Below are 19,124 nucleotides of genomic sequence, written 5' to 3'. Positions count from 1 at the left end.
GGTCTGAGACACTATCTTCACATCCCTGTGATTCTGTGGCTGAGGGGGCCTCTGCTATTCCAGACTTGGTTCTAGCTGGTCCAAGGTGGACAGGAGACCATGTCCTCTGCCCACTCTGGTCCTGTCCCCTGCAGGCTCCCCTGACCTAAGGGGCTCAGAAATGTTTGTTGAGCGAATGAATGAACACTGAGCATCTTAAGGTGTAAAGGCTTTATTCACCCTTGTTGCTCCTCTCTTGGCCTGAGATGTGTTGGGGCAGCGGGCAGTCTCCACTCTCATTTTTTTTTCCAGTGAATATTAGATTTTTTTATTGGTTGTTCAAAAATTACAAAGCTCTTGACATCTCATATTTCATACATTAGATTCAAGTGGATTATGAACTCCCATTTTTACCCCAAATACAGATTGCAGAATCACATCGGTTACACATCCACATTTTTACATAATGCCCTATTAGTAACTGTTGTATTCTGCTGCCTTTCCTATCCTCTACTATCCCCCCTCCCCGCTCCCCTCCCAACCCCATAGTCTCCACTCATTATTCCTGTGGCGGTGGTAAGGGCTGACCTCTGCTGTCAGAGCAAGGCTCAAGATCCTCCTGAGGGAAGATTCTGCCACAGGGTCCTTCTCCATCCCTGTCCAAGCACAAGATTCTGCAGTATCTCAGAGGCATCCTCGTGTGGTGAACACAGGCACTTGGAGGGCCTTGCCACACACCCAGATAGCCATAGGTGTGTGGGGACATTCTGTTTGGCCCCTGCACAGGCAGTCCTGTACTGCCTGGCTGGACTTTGAGACTACCAGAACTTGGCGTGTTGTCCCTCCACGGGTGAAGTGTGGCCCTCAGGAATGCACAGTCTTTTGAACTTGGGCTGCATCTGGCCCATGCCTGTGGCCAGTGATGACTTGTGGTGAGACAGGGAAGAGACAGATTGCAGGGGCCTGAAAAGATCTGCTAAAAGTGACCAAAGATCCAAGAAGGGCCCAGCTTCCCTGAGGAGAGCCTTGATACCTGTCAGAGGGTAGTGCACTCCCATCTGCTCAGTTTCCCTGCCATGGCCTGGGCAGGATTCTGCTGCCCTTGGCTCCTTGAGGCACCCACCTCTGTTGGTACCTATATGGAAATGGCTTGTGTGTCTGGCTCTCCATGCCCAGCATAGGGGACTCTTTCTGCCCGTCTTCCTGTTGAGAGCTGACTTTTGGGATCAGGCTGTGAGAGTGGGGGAAGGGGTAGAGCTAGGAGGGGCAGGTGTGTGGCCACCTGCAATTATAATTATGTTTGAGCTGTTCTCAGTTCCCAGAAGGGAGCCAGGGCAGTCTGCACCTCAGCACTGCATGGCAAAGGCAGCTGAATATGTGTGGCAGGGAGATGCAGGCTGTGCAAATGGGGCCCTTTCATGTTCCCTCTAAAGCAAGTCCCAGCCCTGGGCTCTGCTTCCAAGACAGCCTTTGCCTGCTCCCCTACCTCCCTCATTTGGTTCAGTATTTCATCTACCCCATTGCCCACCAATAGCTCCCCCAAAACCCTGAGGACCTGCTGGGTTATGCTTCCCATTGTGCTGAAGAAATACTGTCCCCTAGGAACCTGATGCTGAGCAGGGCAGTGATGGCTAGATATGGCAGTCTGGGTCTCAGTCTGATGTGAGCATTCAGGATCCTCTGTTGATCCAGAGTCTGGGGTGGGCCACAGATAGGGCTTCTGCATTCCAGTTCCCATGGCCCCTGGTGGCATCCTGGGGCCAGCAGGAGATGGGCCTCCAGTGTGTGCATGCACATGTGTGAGAAGACCCCACCACCATTTGCTCCCTCAGGGGGTGGTGTCACCAAGCTAAGGCAGACCTCGCTTCTCTCCTCATTGTTGAATATGGGTCCTTTCTGTCTTTTCTGTCATCCTTCTAACTAGTTGGGGGTACATTTTGCCATTTTCATTTTCCTTCCAAACATCCTTATCTCTTGGGTGGAGACCCAGCTTGCGGAGTGCTCCTGACATGGTGCTCAAACAGCAGCACAGCCTGGGCACCAGGGGTAAAGGCCAGGCTGCCAAGAGTCCGAGCTCTCTGGGATCAGGCTTATGGGCACCGCCACGGCAGAGGCCAGAGGTCCTGGATCCCACTTTCCCCACCAGCCCGAGACCTTCCCAGGGACTGGGTTTGAGAGGGGGAGGGTAGGGCATCAGATACTGGCCATGCAAGGAGCCTGCCTGGGAGGGCAGGGCATGGCAGGGCCCAGTGGCCGGTTCCTATCCGTAGGCCTCCCTCTCCTGCTGCCTGGGTCTCAGTAGGGCAGAGCAGACACCACTGGGGAAGGCTGTGGGGTGGGTGGCATTAACTCAGTGGTTCAGAGAAGTCCTCACAGAGAACTGGATCTTTAGGCCAGATGCCTCTTCTCTAGGCCCCACTTTGGGGAGGGACCCTGCCCCTAAAGGAGAGATGTTTTGAACCCTCTGCCACTGCTTGCTGCCCAGCACCTCACCCAGCAGCATGCGCGGTGTCAAGCCCTTTCTTAGTGATGGGGGCGGGGGGCGCAGTCTCTGAATGTGGATGTGGGTGAGTGCAAGTGTGAACAGATAGGTGACTGAGCTTGGACATGCAGGGCCATCCCTGTCAGATGCAGGGCACAATGGTGGTGGGCCCCTGACCCCAAGGGTCTCTCAGTGAGGCTGGTGGCTCAGTTCCCAGAGGTTTGAGCTGAATCTTGTGGCATGCTGGGCCTCCCCACACGGTGGCAGATGATGCTGCCGCCCAGCCGTGGCAAGTTCTGCTCTGTGGAGGCAGCACCCTAGAGTATCATGGTCCCTGAGCAATAAGGTTTTCATCGAGTGCCCCACATCCACTGGGAAGCTCAGGATCCAGCCCTGTCCCCTGAACTGGAGCCCCAGGTACCACAGAACTGGCTGGGTGGGGATCTGGCCCAGGTGCAGCAGAGCTCATACCAGCCTGGGGATGTGCTAGGAAGGTGGGGCAGCTCATTTTGGCAGAGGCTGGGGGCTTTTCCTAGGAGGCCCCACCAGAAACTAACCAGGCCCATGGTCAGTGCAAGGGCAGTATGCCTGGGGGCCTCATCTCTCAGCTCTCCTGCCTCCTGGCGCACAGCTTGGAAGGTCATTCTGGTCAGGAGCCGAATCTCCAGGAAGGGGGATGGTGCAAGAATGGACTTCCCTTCCTGAATGAGGGGCAGAAGGTCCAGATTGCAGGGCCAGAGGAGTTCTGGGCAGCTCCAAGATGAAGCTCAGGCTGCATGAGGGCCATCCTCCTGTGCCCACAGCAACCCCTAGACCCAGGGACTGCTGCTCCACCAATCCCTTCAGTACTGCCTTGAAGTGACCTGGGAAGCCCACCCCTTCCCCAGGACCAGATGTGTTCCTGGGGTTTGCTGTCCCTGTCTGTTCATGGGTGAGGAAGAGAAAGAGGAGACTAAGTCCCAGGTCAGTGCTGTGGTGTGAACAGTTTGCTGGAGTTTCTCAGGCCACTTCCCTGTCCTGCAGAGGCCAAGAGATTGGAAAACTGTGTTCCTGGCTCTGCAGTGACTTCATTTGGTGAGGGGGTGGGAAGATGGAGGCACTGTAGGTAGGCCTCTGCCTGTAGATGCATTTCAGGGTGAAGGGCTAGGACAGGCTGCCTGCTGCACTGAGGTGCCATCACCAGAATCCAAGTATGTCCTTTTAGCCTGGTTTCTAACACCAGCCTAGGCCCTTGGAGCTGGAAAACTTGGGGAGATCAAGGACCCTGCTTAGGCTGGGAGCCAGCAGGGGAGGCTCATCCTCTGGCAGTGAAAAGACTGGGAAATTGCAAAGCCACACCTGAGACTTGCCTGAAGGGATGGGGGTTTAAAAGGGTTGTCCTCTTCCACTGACCATCACCCCAGGCAACTCAGCCCTGCCGCATTTGGGAAGGGAACAGCCGGTGGGAGGAGGCCGGGTGCCAGCGCAGAGATGCGTGCCAGGGCGCCAGCAGGTGGCGCTGCTTCCGAGGACAGGGGAAAAAAAAAAAAAAAAAGCTTGCAGCAGACCTGAGTGGGTGTCACTGCGGCTGCAGATGGCGGTGGGGGAGGGATTTGTCATTTTCTCCCTGGGCTGCAGAACCTCACGTGCCTTGCGTCCCGCATAGCCCCGAACGGGGTTTGGGGGCGGGCTGTGTCCAGCGCATCGGCCCGCGGGTTTGGACCCTGGGTGCGGATGTGGATCCTCTCCCCGCCGTGTGAACCGCGTCCCAGAGGTGCGGCTGCTGGTCCAGGAGCTCTCACCGCCTCCCCACCCCACGCCTCCCGGCGAACCGCCGGAGGACAGACTTTGCAGCGACCTCAGACCCTACCCCACCCCCTCCCTCGTTGCCGTGGCAACTGTCCAGGGCGCCCTAGGAGGGGGTGAGTGGTACTCGGGACACGCTTGGCTCCGCGCGCCGCGGCGCCCTGTCCCGCGGGGCCGCCCCACCGCCAGCACCGCGGACAGCGCCCGGGCCGGCTCGCGGGTGGCGGGGCAGCCCCAATCCAGCCCGCGCTACAGCCCATTCTCCACCGCAGTCCCGCAGCTCGCAGCTCCCTGCGGACCCTCCCTTTGTCTCCTGGCCCCCGCCACCCTCTGCGTCTCTTGGGCGCTCAGGGCTGCGAACACACGTGGCCGGGATCCGGGTGGTCGCTTTCTCCCCCCAGCCCACGCGGATGCCCCGCCTGCCCCAAGACGCCTGAGGCATGCGAGCCCCTTTGTGTCCCGCAGCCAGATCCTCGGCCCGGCAGCTGGGCCGCCCTCTGGGCGGGCGCATTGTTCACGGGATTTGTCCGCCGCGCGAGGGGCCACCGGGGGCCGGTCTCGCCTTTTTCCCGCGGGAGGGGCGCCGCGCCGGGCTCGCGGGCCATTTCCATGAGAAAGGAGCGGCGGAGGCGCCTCTCTTGGCATTCACCGCGTGCCTTAATTGTATAGACATTAAATCAAGGTCCGCTGTGAACACGCAGAGGGGCCCTCAGGGCTGCGGCGGGCGGCGAGCTGCCGGGCCAGGTCGGGGCCGCGGCTCCAGCTTGCGTGGGGTCCTAGCCCGAGGGGCGTGAACGCTCCGGCGGCTTCGCTGCTGGGCGGGTGGGGCGGGGCGCTGCGCTAAGCAGGCAGTGCAGCCCCTTTCCGCCCCCGACTCAGAGGAGCCCACTCTCCTCCCCCTCCCCCTGTAAAGAAGGGCCCCCGTGCAAGTCCCTCGCGGGCGTTCCTGGAGCCGGTCCCCGCGGAACCGCGGCGAGGGAGACGCAGGAACCTTGGGGGTGAGCGAGCGCGCGCGCGCCCCGGAGCCTCCCGCGGTCCTCCAAGGGGTGCAGAGCCAGCTCCGACCCGGCAACGCGAGTCTGTCTGACGCTGCCTTTCCCCTGGCCGGCCCTCTCCCCGGCCCGACCAGGAGCGCGCACTGAATGCTGCTAAAATAAAGAACCTCGATGTTCACAGAGGAAAACCAGTCGTCTCTTTTTACAACCCCGGGAGGTCGCCCTCCCCGTGCGCCGGGGGCGGGAGAGAAGGCGCTTCAGCTGCTCCTGGAGAGAAAGACGGGTGACCCAGAGGCCGCTTGCCCGCTAGCCCCGGCGGGGCCCCAGCACAGTTACCCGTCCAGGCGGGAGCCGCCGCCGTCTGCTGCTCCTCGGCTACTGCCGCCTCGACTCCCAGGCCGCCCGCGCCGCCGCCCGCTCCCGCCGCCTCCTCGGTGCCCGCAGGCCCCGAACGCCGCTACCCCGGGAGGGGGGTCCAGGGACGCCGCCCAGGGGAGCCAGGGAAGTCCGCGAGAGCCGTGGACCGGCGGGCAGCCCAGCGTCCGCGAAGTCCGCGCTGCGGGTTCCGGCTTCTGCTTGCCTGGCCCCGCCGGGGTGCGACCGTCCCCGCGCTCGCCGCCGCCGCCTCCGCGCGTATCCGCGCTCGGCTCCGGCACCGGGCGATTATCACTGGGGCGCGCGATGACGTCACCCGGACACCGGCTCCGCCGCCGCCTCCCGGAGGTGTCCTTGAGAACTATGGGGCACGCGCGCCGCGCACACACGCATCGCGCCCCCGGTGCCTCCCGCGTACACGCGACGCGTCCCGCCCCGCGCGCTCCTCCAGCTTCTTCGGACGCGGCCCTCGAGCGCCCTCGACCGTGCCCGGATCCCCGCCGCCTCACGTTGGCCCAGGAAGCGCTTCTCAGCACTCACTGGAACCGCACACACTGCTGTTTCCGCGCCCTCGCGAAAGCCACCCCCCACCGGCCGCAGCCCACCGGCCGCAGCCCCTATGGCCGCACGTTGACATCCACCAGCCACACCCCGCCACGAGATCGCTGCGCCGCGCGCACGCCATGCCTGCACACGGCTCGCGGCACCCGCAGACACACTCTGCACTCGGACCTACACGGCACCGCGGGTTGGCTCTCAGGTTCTCCCCCATCACGTACTTGGCCACTCACACGCAGGCAGTGGCTCCCCAGCGTCCACTCCAGCACCCCTCTCTTCCAGAAGAAGGGTCACCCGGCCTTCCCCTGACCACCTTGCTGTTCTCTTTATATGGAGGGAGATAGAGGTCGCCTCTCCGCACTTCTCCACCCAAATACTGCTCCCTTTTCTCTCACCGTTCCTTACTGGGTGGGAGGTGTTGCTGCAGGGACCAGTGAAGCAGGCGGAATTTAATAGCCCTCTGAAGTCAGGACTGCACCCTGAGGTCCTTTGGGGGGGTGGGGTGCGACCCTGATTTGACCTTCTAGGGCTGGGATCAGCGGCTTCCCCAAGCAAACGCCCACTAGGGCCTCCCCTGCAGCCTTTGTTCCCAGTGCAGATAGCGAAGGAACAGAAGCAGTAGGCCCTGGGAGGCCTGCAGGCCTCTGTCCCGCTCTCCTTCCTCCCAGGCCAACCCAGCCCTTGCACCATCTGCCCTGTAGCGGAGCCTGTCTGACCCTTCCACCCTGGGCTAGGTCCTGCTTCCTTCACTTGCCACCTCTCCAGCCCTATGGGATCCGTGGGAAGCCTGCTGGGAAGAAGGCCTCTACTTCAGTGGTTCTGAACGACTTCCCCAGAGGTCCTCAACCTAGCAGGACGCCCCTCCCCTTCCCAGAAGCAATTCCTCGCCCTCTGCAGGTGTCAGGGACAGCCCTGCTTTCACATCGGAGGCGCAAGGCCCCACTCCTCCGCTGCCGGCAGAAGCAGCACCTTCCTCCAACCAAAGCTTGGAAGCCGCCCCCACCCCGCCGGCTCCGGCAGCCACCTGGGCCAAGCCGGACGCTCGGGGGTGGAGGACAGGGGAACAGAGGAGTTGCCGCTTCAGTTTCCATGGAGATGGTTTCCCTCTGCCTCAGCCGGTGGTGCTGCCCACCTTCACCCGAGAGCGCGGGGGCAGGTCTCCAGTGCGATCCTGGCTCCGCAGCCGCGGGCTCCGCTGTCCATGGTGTTGAAGCCGAAGCCTGAACCCCCAGTCTCGTCCGCACTTTTCAGTCTCTTCCCACCAAGGGCCGGGCACAGGCGAGGCCATGACGGCAGCCCCCACCCCACACTCCTCCCACCTTGGCTTCCCGGACTGGTCTCTATTCTAAGCGGGAGGTCTCCTTAGCACCCCCTCCGCCGGGGCGCTGGGTTTTCCGACTTCATATCTTCAGATTGTACCGGGCCAGTTCCACCCCGGGCCCCTAACAGACCCGCTCCTTTCCCTGGCCAGACCCACCCTCGGCCTCCCCTTCCTGTTGGCGGGCGGTCCCTCCGCAGGCCGGGACGGCGTGGGGAGGGACGGTGGGGGTGGATCCCTCCCCGTGAGTCAGACCAGCTTTTTGCCTCCCCAGCACACACGCCGGCCGCTTCCTCCTGCTATTCCGACCTCTCGAGTCCTGAGGCCGGTCGGGGTCCCTGGCTCGCCCCTTCCCTCCCGCGCGCGGGGGAAGGGCGGTCCTGGGCACAGGGGTGGAGCCGCGGGTCGGGGCGGCGCGGGAAGGCAGCCCACCTTCGGCATTCCGCCGCCCTCCGGGCGAGGACCTTCTTGGTGGCCTTAGAACCTCGGAAGGTTCAAAAAAAAAGTGAACTTACTGATGCTGGGCCTCGGCTGGGGTGCGCTCCCCGTGTGCTCCCAGCCTCGCCTCTCCGCGCCTTCTCTGGCCGCCCGCTCCGAGCGGCGCGGGGGTGCAGTGGGTTTAGGGATTCGCTGGCTCCCGGCGGCTGGGGGAGGGGACAGCAGGGAGTGGGCGGCGCGGCGCCCCGGCTCTGGGTTCCAGGGCCCGCCTCGGTGCGCACAAAGGCCCTGCGCGCGGGCCTGGCAACTTCGAGTCGGGTCAGGTGGCTCCGGCGGGGGCGGGGGCGGGAGGAGGAAGGGAGGGATGCGGCGAGGCCCCCCTTCCCGCCGCCGCCATCAGCGAAAGCCTGCGAATAGCGTGGGATTAAACAGATCAACCGAGACCCGTGGAGAGCCCCCTCCCTTTCCTCCCTTCTCCCTCGTCACACCACCTCGCCCCCGCCTCCGCGCCAGGCCTGTCATTCCTGCAGAAAGGGGAGGGGCCATGGCCCACATCTGGGAACAACTGGCTCACAGGCTCTTGACCCTTGACCCGGCCCTCGTTGGTAGGGTAGGAGGAGTGGAGGGGGAGGGTCTTGAGCTGCCGCAGACCCTTCCAGCATGCAAGGGGGTGGAGAGGAGTTTAAAGGCCAGATGCAGGGCGCTTAGTACAGATGTGGGTGCCCAGGAGGGCAAGTGGCCTCAGCTTGAGGGAGGAGGAGACATTTTTGCTGGACTGGGTGTATGGGCTCCAGCCCAACCTCTGCAGCCTCCAAATGAGTCATAGCTTCTCAGTTCCAGCTTGGGTGGTCAAGGGAGCTTGGAGACCCTGGCCCTGGCCTCAGGCAGGGAGGGTACAGACCTCTGTCTTTCCCTTACCACCCAGCGCCAGCGACCCCAAGCTTCTCTCCTGTGGGCAGCTGCCCTGCAGTGGAGCCTCCCCATCCCTCCCATGGGGAGGGGGGCACAGACTGAAGCAGGCAGGGCAGATACCTGATGCCACAGGGGAGGGGCTCCCATAGCCCACTCAACTCCTCCTCCCCTCTCAGGACACTTTGCTGACTACTTTGTCCCTATGATTAGGGGGTAGGAGCATAAACACAAACTCCTGCACTCACACACTCAAAGCCTGGGGTCTCCAGCTGGAGATGCCCTCATCCCACCTGCACCTGGTGCCCGGTCTCATGGGGCCTGCTGTATGGGGGAGCACAGCAGCTGATGGGGAGGGGAGATCTTCCCCTCCTGGCCTTGCTCCTTTGTGGCAGTGGGGGGCGGGACCCCCGCCATGCCTGAGTGCTGAGGGCCAGAGCGGTCACCACAAAGACAGCAATTGTGAGCCTGGCCTGGTGCACAATGGGGCAGGGGCCTCGTGGGGGCCTGGGGCCCTTCGCATGGAAATGAGCCCACATCCCTCTTCCTGGCTTCCAGCTCCTCTGCAGCCCCATCACGAGGCAGACAGACCTCCTGACAGTTCCAGAGGCAGAGCTTATCTTGGATCTGGGCCCTAGGCACCAGGGTGGCCTGAGCTACAGGGGTGAAGAGAAGTGCCCATGAAGGGAGCACAGGTAAGCCACACGCATGGGCCGGGTGGGCAGGGAGCGCTGCAGGCCACACGCCTCTCTTGGGCAACCAGGGCGGGGCGAAGAGTGTGGGGCTCCTGGCTGGCTGGACGCCTGGCCCAAGGCGGGAACGGCCTTTTGTTCCTCAGGGGCTAATTTTTTAGCCAGAGGACTATCCCCAGTCAGGCCTAGGCGCCCCTGCAAGGCCTCCCTGCATTTCCAGGTGACTTCCTGGCTCCACAGCAGGGAGTGGCTGGGGTGGCAGAACTTGGGCCAGCCCCCACCTCTCTCCAGCCTGCCTTTGCATGGGCTGGGTCTGGGCTTTGGGAGCAGTTTCTCATTGCTCCAAGACCCAGTCTGGGGCCCCAGAGGGCATATGTGGAGAAAGGACTGAGCCTGGCCCCACCTAGGGATCGTGGTGTTCATGAATCATGCCAGAGAGCCAGGTGTGAGGGCTGGCCCCAGGACTGCCTTCAAAGTACGTGCCGCACAGCTGGAGGAGTCTGGGAGTGGGAACTTGGACAAGACTCTGGGACTGATCTCCTTGAGGTTCCTCCAGGACCTGCAGAGCCCCTTTTGCCGGGATTGGGTCCCACCCCAGGATGTGGGCCCTGTAGATGCGGACATCTGATAAGGCATCTTTGCTTTTGGAATGTGGGCCTCAGGGCAGCTTGACCAGGCCCTTGCAGAATGGAGGCAGGCATGTCCCTGGGGTCTCCCTCCACAGGACCCTGACCTCAGCTGACTCTTCATCTTAGAAGCCAGGCAGGGCAAAGATGGAACAAGGCCCCATCATCAAGAATGTCCCCAGGTCTGGTATTGGGGCTCTGTTGTTCCCATTGTCCCCTTAGCTTACAGCCTCACCTCTGGGTGGAAACGGGATATCTGGCCTCTAGGCAGTCCCTCCTTGCCGCAGTCTTTTGCTGGGCACAAATCACAAGTCTCCACACAGCTTGTAGATTCAAACAGCAATTCTTTATTCCCGAACTCACACCGGCCTTCTACAAACACGCTCTCGGGGAATCCACGTTCTCTGCCCAAATCCACTCTGCCCAAATCCACTCCTGCCTAAATCCACTCCGCATGGGCTTCTGTCTCCCAAAATATACTGTCTGACCCTAAGCACTCAAGAGGAACTCAGCAGCAGGATACGCCCTATTCTAAAGGGGGAACACCCTACTCTCCTATTATGCTAAACCGCCCTATTCTAAAGGGGGAAACACCCTAAACACGGATCCTGCCCTGGTCCTTGAGCAAGGTCACCTTTCAGAAGTCCTTCCACAGACAGCATGAAAGTAAGCTGGCAAGGAGATTGTCATACCTACTTGGCTGATGGCTCCCAGCATCTCCCCCCTTCTGATTAATTAAACAACAAGTAATGTGGCTTAAGGACCGTGCCTGGTAGGTTGTCCAGTTCAACATATGGCTCTTACCCGTCATTGGAAAACTGACCTTTAGGCGTCAGCCTCCTGTCTTAGGTTGATACCAATGCAACTGGATCATACCCGTCACTGACTACCGGTCCAGCATACACCTCCTATTCCGTCAGGCCCCCATGGAAACAGGGCGGACTCCACACTAGAGCCCTTGCAGTGCATGGCCCCTGGTCCTGGTACGTCTCTTGGTCCTCCAAGGCCCCAGAGCTTAGGACCTCAGCAGAGGAACCCCACCACATGTCCCTGGGGGGTGACACGGCCCAGACCTGGATTCCTGAGTTTCTGGTGTGGAACAGTGAGACCACCCTGGCTAGGCTGCTGGGCCAGTGGGGGTGGGGGTGGGGGTGCAGAGAGGGCCCCAGTGTTGCGTCTCTATCAGATCTTGCTGTGTCCCACCTCCAGGACCATCTGCTGGCCCTTGCTCCCAGTGGCTCTCAGAGTGACTGGTCCTGGCTGCAGGCTGTCCTCGTCCCTGGGAAAGGGGGTTCCTGCGAGGGGCCTCATTCTGCTGCTGGCTCTTAGACAGCAGTGCTTGCCTAATGTACTTTCCAGGGTCACCCTCTGACCTGTCGATTAGAGGCTAAGGGGGGGCCCATGCCAGGGAGAAACGGCCTCCCTCACAGAGCCACCTAGGAGACCCGCCTCGAGTCTAGCCAGGAGTCGACCCAGAAGGGAGGGGAGAATGAGCCCCAGGCAGAGGGCTGGGTGGGACGGGAGAATAGTCAAATCCTCCAGTTCCCCCAGGAGGGGAGCAGCATAAGAGCTCTGGGTTCAAGGCCAGTGGAGCAGAGGAGCAGGCCACTGCTGTAGCCCCTGATGACAGGGAAGAAGGCAGACTCAGCTCTCCTGAGTTCTTGCCCTCCGTGTGGGTGGGCGGAGAATGGCCTGCTAGTAGGGACTCCTCGACACCTGTCTGGTGCTCACAGATGTCCCTGTTTGGAGGGGGACAGCAGACTCTGGCTCAGAGCCTTCATGGGACCATGGACTGTGGGTAGAAGAAAGATGTCCTGTTTGGTGATTGTATTCCTCTCAGGGCGCTGTTTATTCAGGGCGGGCGAGAGGGATTTCCCACTAACCGTGGAACAGTGTTCCCTTTAACCCTGTCACTTAGGTAAAAAGAGTGCGTGGGTGAGAGACATGAGGTTGGGAGAACAGAGGAAGATGTGGCCCAGAGGCCTGGGGACACAGGAGCTCCAGACTGGTGCAGCTGAAGGCTGCCTGTCCCTGGAGGGTCTCGCAGGTCTGCACAAAGGCTCATGTCAAACCCTGAATTCTGCATTCCAGTTTGTGACTTTTAAAGAGAGACAGAGAGAGAGAGAGAGAGAGAGAGAGAATTTTAATATTACTTTTTAGTTATCGGCGGACACAACATCTTTGTATGTGGTGCTGAGGATCGAACCCGGGCCTCACGCATTCCAGGCGAGCACGCTGCCGCTTGAGCCACATCCCCAGCCCCAGTTTGTGATTTTTGAAAGGCTGCCCTTTCCACAGAGCTTGCCTGGGGTGTGGTCTGCTGGAGTTGGCTTTGGTGCTCCAGGTGGTGGTGGTGTGTGCTGATGCTTGGTTCCCTGGGCACCATCCCGTTGTCAGAGATTATCAGACTGCATGGGAGAGGCACGCTTGCCTTTCTCATTGTCTGGGAGCCCCAGGGGCCTACAGAGGGGGCTGCAACTGCATGTATCTGCTGGGCAGGTGTCCAGGCCAAGAATGGACATGCAGCTCTGTCTTCCACCACCTCTCTGAGCCTTCTTTCTCCACCTTCCTTTGCTGTAGGCAGGAATTCTCACTAAAGTGTAAAGGACTGTCAAGACCTGCAGGTCCCCTCCCACGTGGCTGTCTCCCCCTCTCCACTCTGCTCAGGCTTTCCAGCCTCTGGATTCTGGTGGGCTTTGGCTATAGGAGGCACCAGCAGCTCTGGGGGAGGAGAGGGAGAGGGAGTGAATGTTTATCCCCCTCCTTTCTTCCAGCCTGAGGTGCTGCAGCCTCTGTCTGCAGCCCCAAGAGGCTGTTCTGTCTCCGGGTCCCTCTGCTCCTGCCCATGCCTTCATGACGTGCAGCTTCTTCAACCTTCCTAGTCCCTTGACCCAAAGCTTCCATCAGTACCTGGCCAGCAGGCCTTACTTGCAGCCAGAGGCAGTGGCAGGTGCTCCTACCCAGTCAGGGTGGGAGGCCCTGGGGCCAGGGAAGGCCTCCGTGGTCTAATGGAGAACAGGATGGGTGCCGCTTTAGCTTCACTCCCAGACAACAGGCCCAGAGTGGCTCCTAGCGTGGGAGGCAGCCCTTGCCCTGCAGGAGCGGGTGGAGAGGCGCTGGTGATTCTGGGACAAACCAGACCCTAGTCTGCACCCCATAAAAATGGGGCTCTCCTGAGGGAGGGTAGGGCACATGGGCAGAGCTCTAGGGTCTCAGGGACAGAACCTGGGGTGCATTTTTGCCCAGGGAGGGGTGGTAGAGTGTTCTCAGAGGAGGGGGGTGCAAAGGCAGCTGCAAGAAAATGGATGAGGGCTGCCCAGTTCCCAACTCCCGGGGGCCTCCTGCAGCCAGAGGGGGATGGAAGGTCCCAATAGCCCCACCCACAGCTCCTAGAGCCCTGGAAGGGAACCTGGGTCCTGCCCATTCTGTTCCTGGGGCCCACTGGCTCTGCTGCAGGGTCAGGTGTGACCCACATGGAGGTGGACACTTTTGCCCCTCACTGTAGTACTGCCCAGCCTGGGTCCCTCCCTCCCTCCCATCACTGCCTCATGGACCCCACCTCTGAACTTTGGAGACATCCTTGTGTGCCTGGCTGGCCCTGGGGCCCGGTGCCACAGCCAGGGCTACCTGGAGGTCTGGGTGTGTCAGTGCCTTACCTCTGCAGGTGGCAGAAGACAGGCAGCCAGTAGCCCACCCACCCACCCCAGGATGGTCTCTGTGTCCTCAGTTCTTCAGAGGGACAGGGAGCCCACCTGTAGCCACAGAGCTCTGGGTGGGTGGGAGGAGCTGGTGTCTGTGCCAGGCCACTGCCCTGTCACTGGTACCTGTCATCCCTGGGTCCCTTGCTGGGGCCTGCCAAAGCATGTCCCAAGGCCCTGCCAGGCAGCCCTCCCAGGGGACCATCCTGTTCAGCTTGGCCCCGCTGTGTGCTCCTTCTGGCAGTGGGTGGGCCGTCCTCAGGCTGCAGTGGTCAGCGGGTGGCAGCAGGTCTCAAGGCTGCCCTGCTACGGGAGGCAGCGAGGCCCAGAAACTTATTGTGGGATCTCACAAGGCTTCTATCGTGAAGGGGACCCTAGACAGTCTTGAGGCACTGTGTGAGGGACAGGGTCTCATGGCCTGGGCAGCAGGTGAGGGTGACTGCCAGTGAGGTGGCGGCAGGGTGCTGAAGCCTCTGTGTGGGGTAGGTCACTGTCCATCCTGACTGCTTCCTGCCCTCCCTGCTGGACACCAGCCCCCTCCACGGGCGGTGTCCACTGCTTCTGACCTGTCCAGGCTTGGCAGGCAGGAGACTGGAGCTGGTGTGGTCCATCCAGGAGGAGTCACCTGGGGCTCAGTCTGGGCCCCTCCCTGGCAGCATGGGCTCTCCAAGGAGGGGCTCCTCCAGCAGCTACCCCTTAACAGGGCAGAGGATGGCCTCCCCGGTGTGGGTGGCCAGTGAGGAACTCTTCCCTGTCTCAGGAGACCTGTATAAATAAACCCTGACAGGAAAAAGGTCCTTTCTGTCCCCTCCCTGTCCCTCCCTGCCCCTCCCTGCCCCTCCTGCCCTTTCGTCCCTGCACCCTCCTTCTTACCTGTCCTGAGACCTGCTGCTCTGAAGGTCTGAGCTGGGGGACCAGGCCTTGGTCCCCAGGTTGCCCTCATCCCACTGGACATTGGGCCCTGGGAAGGGTATGTCCCTGAGTAGGTCAGCGTGCTGCTAAGTGTCCCCTGGGCAGTCTCAAACTCTCAGAATCAGACAGCCCTGGGCATGTCTGTCCCTTGCTTGCCTCAGGCGTCCTCATCTGGGAAATGGGGACAATGCCAGCTCCTGCCTCCTGTGTGCTGGTCAGGGAATTTAGGAGGGATGTAGCCAGAACCTGCCCCCAGGGAGGACAAGGACACAGGGCGCTGCCCTCCCAGTGTAAACCCAGCTCTGAGCAGACAGTCCTGGCAGCCTGCCCAGCCCACCTCCTCATGTGTGGCCAGCCTGGCACACCTAGGGGCTTCTGCCAGTGGGGCTAGTGCACGAGGAAGGGGCACCAAGCTGGGCCAGAGGGAGTGGCCCCGGGACCTTGGCTGTCCCTGGCTCCTCCCAGGGCGGAGACACTGATGGCCCTGGGCGGTGGACAGAGCCAGGATTCCCAACAGGGTGTCCCATTGGCCAGGACAGAAGCCTGACTGACCAGGAGCTATCCAAGGTGCTGCCCATGCCCCAGAACTCTTTACCCTGTCCAAAGATGCCCAGGACTCCTAGGAAGGGAAGGTCGTTGGCCACCCTTCTTTGAAGGGGCAGCAACAAACTCATAGCTGGTCACAAGTAATTCCAGTCCTGTGCCCTGGTGGTGGGCTACCACGCATGGTCCCACCCAGACAGGCAGGAGGCACCCAAGACTGTGAGCCTCTCCCCTCTCTGTGTGTGCCAGGAGAGCCCCGGCTCGCCACCTGGCCAGGTCCACTCTGCCCTGGGCAGCAGGTCATCTACAGGAGAGGAGAGCTCTCTGCATTGGAGTCCCACACCCTGCCCCAAGGCCTGGCCCACGACAGGCCTCCTCCTGGCTTGAACTCTCACCTGCCCGGCCCTGAGCCTCTGGGCTGCTGGGCATGGAGCCCCTCTCTGGAGGCCTTATGGTCCTGTCTGGACATGGCAGCTCCCACCTGCCACAGTCCTGCTCTGCACAGAAACACTGGGCCATCCAGACCCCAGCAGCCTTCCACAGACTTAGGATGAGTCCCATGACCCCCTGCTGGCCTCCTGGCCCTACAGGTCCCAGCTGCCACCCTTAGCAGCTTCACCAATGTGGGGCCAGTCGTGAAGGGATGATTTCCTGGGGGACGTGGGAGCCAAGCCCTGGCCTGAATGGGTGTGCGTCCAGGGCTGCATTGCTGCAGGGGCCAAGGGGAGGCAGGAGGCAGGCGGGCAGCGGGCAGGAAGACCACAGGCCTGCCTCTTTTCTACCCAGATTCTGCTGGAGGCCTGAGAGAAGGGGGCAGTGGCCTGCAGGGTTGGCCTCCCTGGCTCGAGCAGAACAGTGGGTGGGAGAGACAGGCTGCACCTCCATCCCTCAGGTGGGGCTCACGTAGGGCCCAGGTGAGGTTTCGGTAGGGGCTTGGGTAGGGCACAGGTGATGCTTAGGTGGGGCTCAGGAGGGGCCTAGGCAGGCCTCATCTATGGGCTCAGGTAGGGGTTTAGGTGGGGCTGACTTAGGGGTTCAGGTGCAGGCTTAGGTTGCATTCAGATGGGCTCAGGTGGCCTCAGGTGGGGCTCAGCCTTGTGGAGGTCACACTGTGCTCTCTTTTACCAGCGCTGGGCAGAGTAATAACAACCAGCTCTGCTGTGGGACGATTCCGGTGTGATCCTTGCTGGGGAACTGCAGCCCAGAAGTGGCAGTGACTACTCATGGCCTGTGTCTGGTCAGGGTGCCGGGTGACCAGGGAGGGCATCCTTTCCCTTGGGGGGCCAGGCCTTAGTCCCCAGGTTGCCCTCATCCCACTGGACATTGGGCCCTGGGTCTTCCCTCCACCTGCCCTGTGTGCTGCCTTGTGGCACTGCTCCTTTGCCCTTGACCTGCCCTTCACTGATGTGGCACCCAGTGGGTGTTGGGGAGGGGCAGGCCTGGGGGGCAGTGAGCAGCTCTCCTGGGTGGGAGGCTGAATCAGAAAGCTGGGCCGATCAGTCAAGTGAACAAGGGCAGCTGGGGTGCTGGACAGCGTGTGCCCTGGCTTGGCCGGCCTGGTTGCAGACTGCCTGACTGGAGCCTGAAGTCGCTTTCCAGTGGAAACGAACCTGAGCCCTGCCTTGGAATGGGTCTCACTGCCCCCGTTTGCAGATGGAGAAACTGAGGAGGTAGAAGCCGCTAAGTGGGACCACGTCTTGTCCATCAGCGAGCCCTGGGGCCCTGCCTGTGGTCAGTGCAGCCTGGTGAGTGCCCAGTGTCAGGGGGCGCCAGCTGCCTTCTGGCCCCGTGGGGAATGTGGCTGAGGGAGGAGCTGGGGGAGCCCTCTGCTCCTTCCTGTCGTGGTGCCTCCTCCTCTGCCCAGGGTCCCTGTGGTGAGTGTGCTGGGTCTGTTCTGCTCGAATTCGGGACCCCCCAAAGACCACCAAAGACCAAGATCCATGTAAGCAGCAAAGAGGTGTTTATTGCGAGCTAGCTCGGTCCTCCACGCACACACAGCAACTGGTGACGCCGAGAGGCCCCGAGCCCAGGGTTTGCAGCAGTTTTATACACTCTTTGGGGAAGGCAGGGACCCCACATACCTCATAGCATCTCCTAGCAAATCATCACACACCATGGAAAATCATAAAACAACTCTAAAACATGATTAGCACATTCACTGGTGGGAACAAGTTGGGTAGGGGTGATTGGTTACTACAAGACAGAGATTCATTTGAACTGATTGGTTTAAGCCAAGGGGGGTGTTCATGCTGAATTACATGGTTTCCCAACACCATAAACTACTGGGAGGGTCATCTGGCATCCCAGGTATTTCCCTGTCTCATGCTGATTGGTGGCTGCTAGGGGGCTGCTATGGATCCCCACCTAGCCTGACTGAGTCAGGGACACCTGGTGCAGCAGATCTCTCCTGTTATTTGTAGATAAACAACTTAGCAGGGTGGAGTGCTCTGTGGGTCTTTCCAAGGACAAAGGCCATGTCCCTTCCTTGGACAGGCTTTGCTCTGAGGTAGAGCTGTGACCCACCCAAGGAGGTGGTGCCTGGGGACCCTGTTTCTAGACTTGGTTTTCTGTGCCACCCTATCCAGGCTGGGGGCCCCAAACTGTTCTCATTCCCCCGCCTCCTCCTGGGAGGGCTCTAGGATGCTGCCTCTGTCCTGGTGGCGGAAGCCGAGGTTCCCACGGCTTAAGTGGCCTGCTATTTCCTGTGCTTCACACTGGAAAGGAACCGTGGCTTGCAGCCTGAGCCAGATTGACCACACAGCCAGCACTGGCTCTTGGGCAGGGCGGGGCCTCACCCAGTACCCACCGGGCCATCCCCTGGGAAGCCTGTCTGGGCAAGGCCAGTTTCTGACAGCCAGTGAATGAGTGGGCGGGGCCAGTGAAGGAGTGGGCGGGGCCAGAGAATGTGCAGCCTTCCTGCCTCCCATTTTTTATTGATATAAAATCCATATGACAGGGCTGGGGATGTGGCTCAAGCGGTAGCGCGCTCGCCTGGAATGCGTGGAATGGTTCGATTCTCAGCACCACATACAAACAAAGATGTTGTGTCCGCCGAAAACTAAAGAATAAATATTAAAAAATTCTCTCTCTCTCTCCCTCTTTCTCACTCTCTCTCACTCTTTCTTTAAAAAAAAAAAATCCACATGACATATAATTAACCTTTTTTAAAAAATATTTATTTATTTATGTATCTTTAGTTTTAGGTGGATACATTAGGCTGTTTTTATGTGGTGCCAAGGATCGAACCCAGTGCTTCATGCATGGTAGGCGAGCACTCTACCACTGAGCCACCAGCCCAGCCCCTATAATTAACCTTTTGAGTTGTACAATTCAGTGACATTTAGTGCATCCCCATGTTATGTGACCGTCACCACTACCTTGCTCCAAAACCTCTCCATCACTCAGAACAGCGCCCTGTACCCACTAAGTAACCCCCCCACCCCCCGCAGCCCTGAAACCCACTTCCTGTTTCCAAGAACTGGGCAGCTGGGGACCAGGTGAGGGATGCTGCAGCTCTGCCTTGGTGCCTGGCTCACAGCCCTCAGCACTGTGTTGTCGGGACCCACATTGGAGCAGGTGCTGGTCCCCTCCCTGTGCTCCTCAGTACCCTGTGTGTGGTCCACGGTTTGGTCATCCATGCTCTGTCCACTCTTGGCTGCTTCTTTTCTTGTCAGTGAGTGGTGCTGCCCTGGGCATTTGGGCACTGGTGTTCAGTTCTCGTGGGTCTACAGCTGCAGACTCCTGATGGCACCGGTGTCCCATGTGGTATGCTGGGCCTCCTGCCTGCCCCACTCTGAGGCCCTCCAGTGAGGTC

Source organism: Callospermophilus lateralis, chromosome 3 (assembly GCF_048772815.1).
Source record: "Callospermophilus lateralis isolate mCalLat2 chromosome 3, mCalLat2.hap1, whole genome shotgun sequence".
Lineage (NCBI taxonomy): Eukaryota > Metazoa > Chordata > Mammalia > Rodentia > Sciuridae > Callospermophilus > Callospermophilus lateralis.
Note: the sequence above shows the minus strand (reverse complement) of the source record.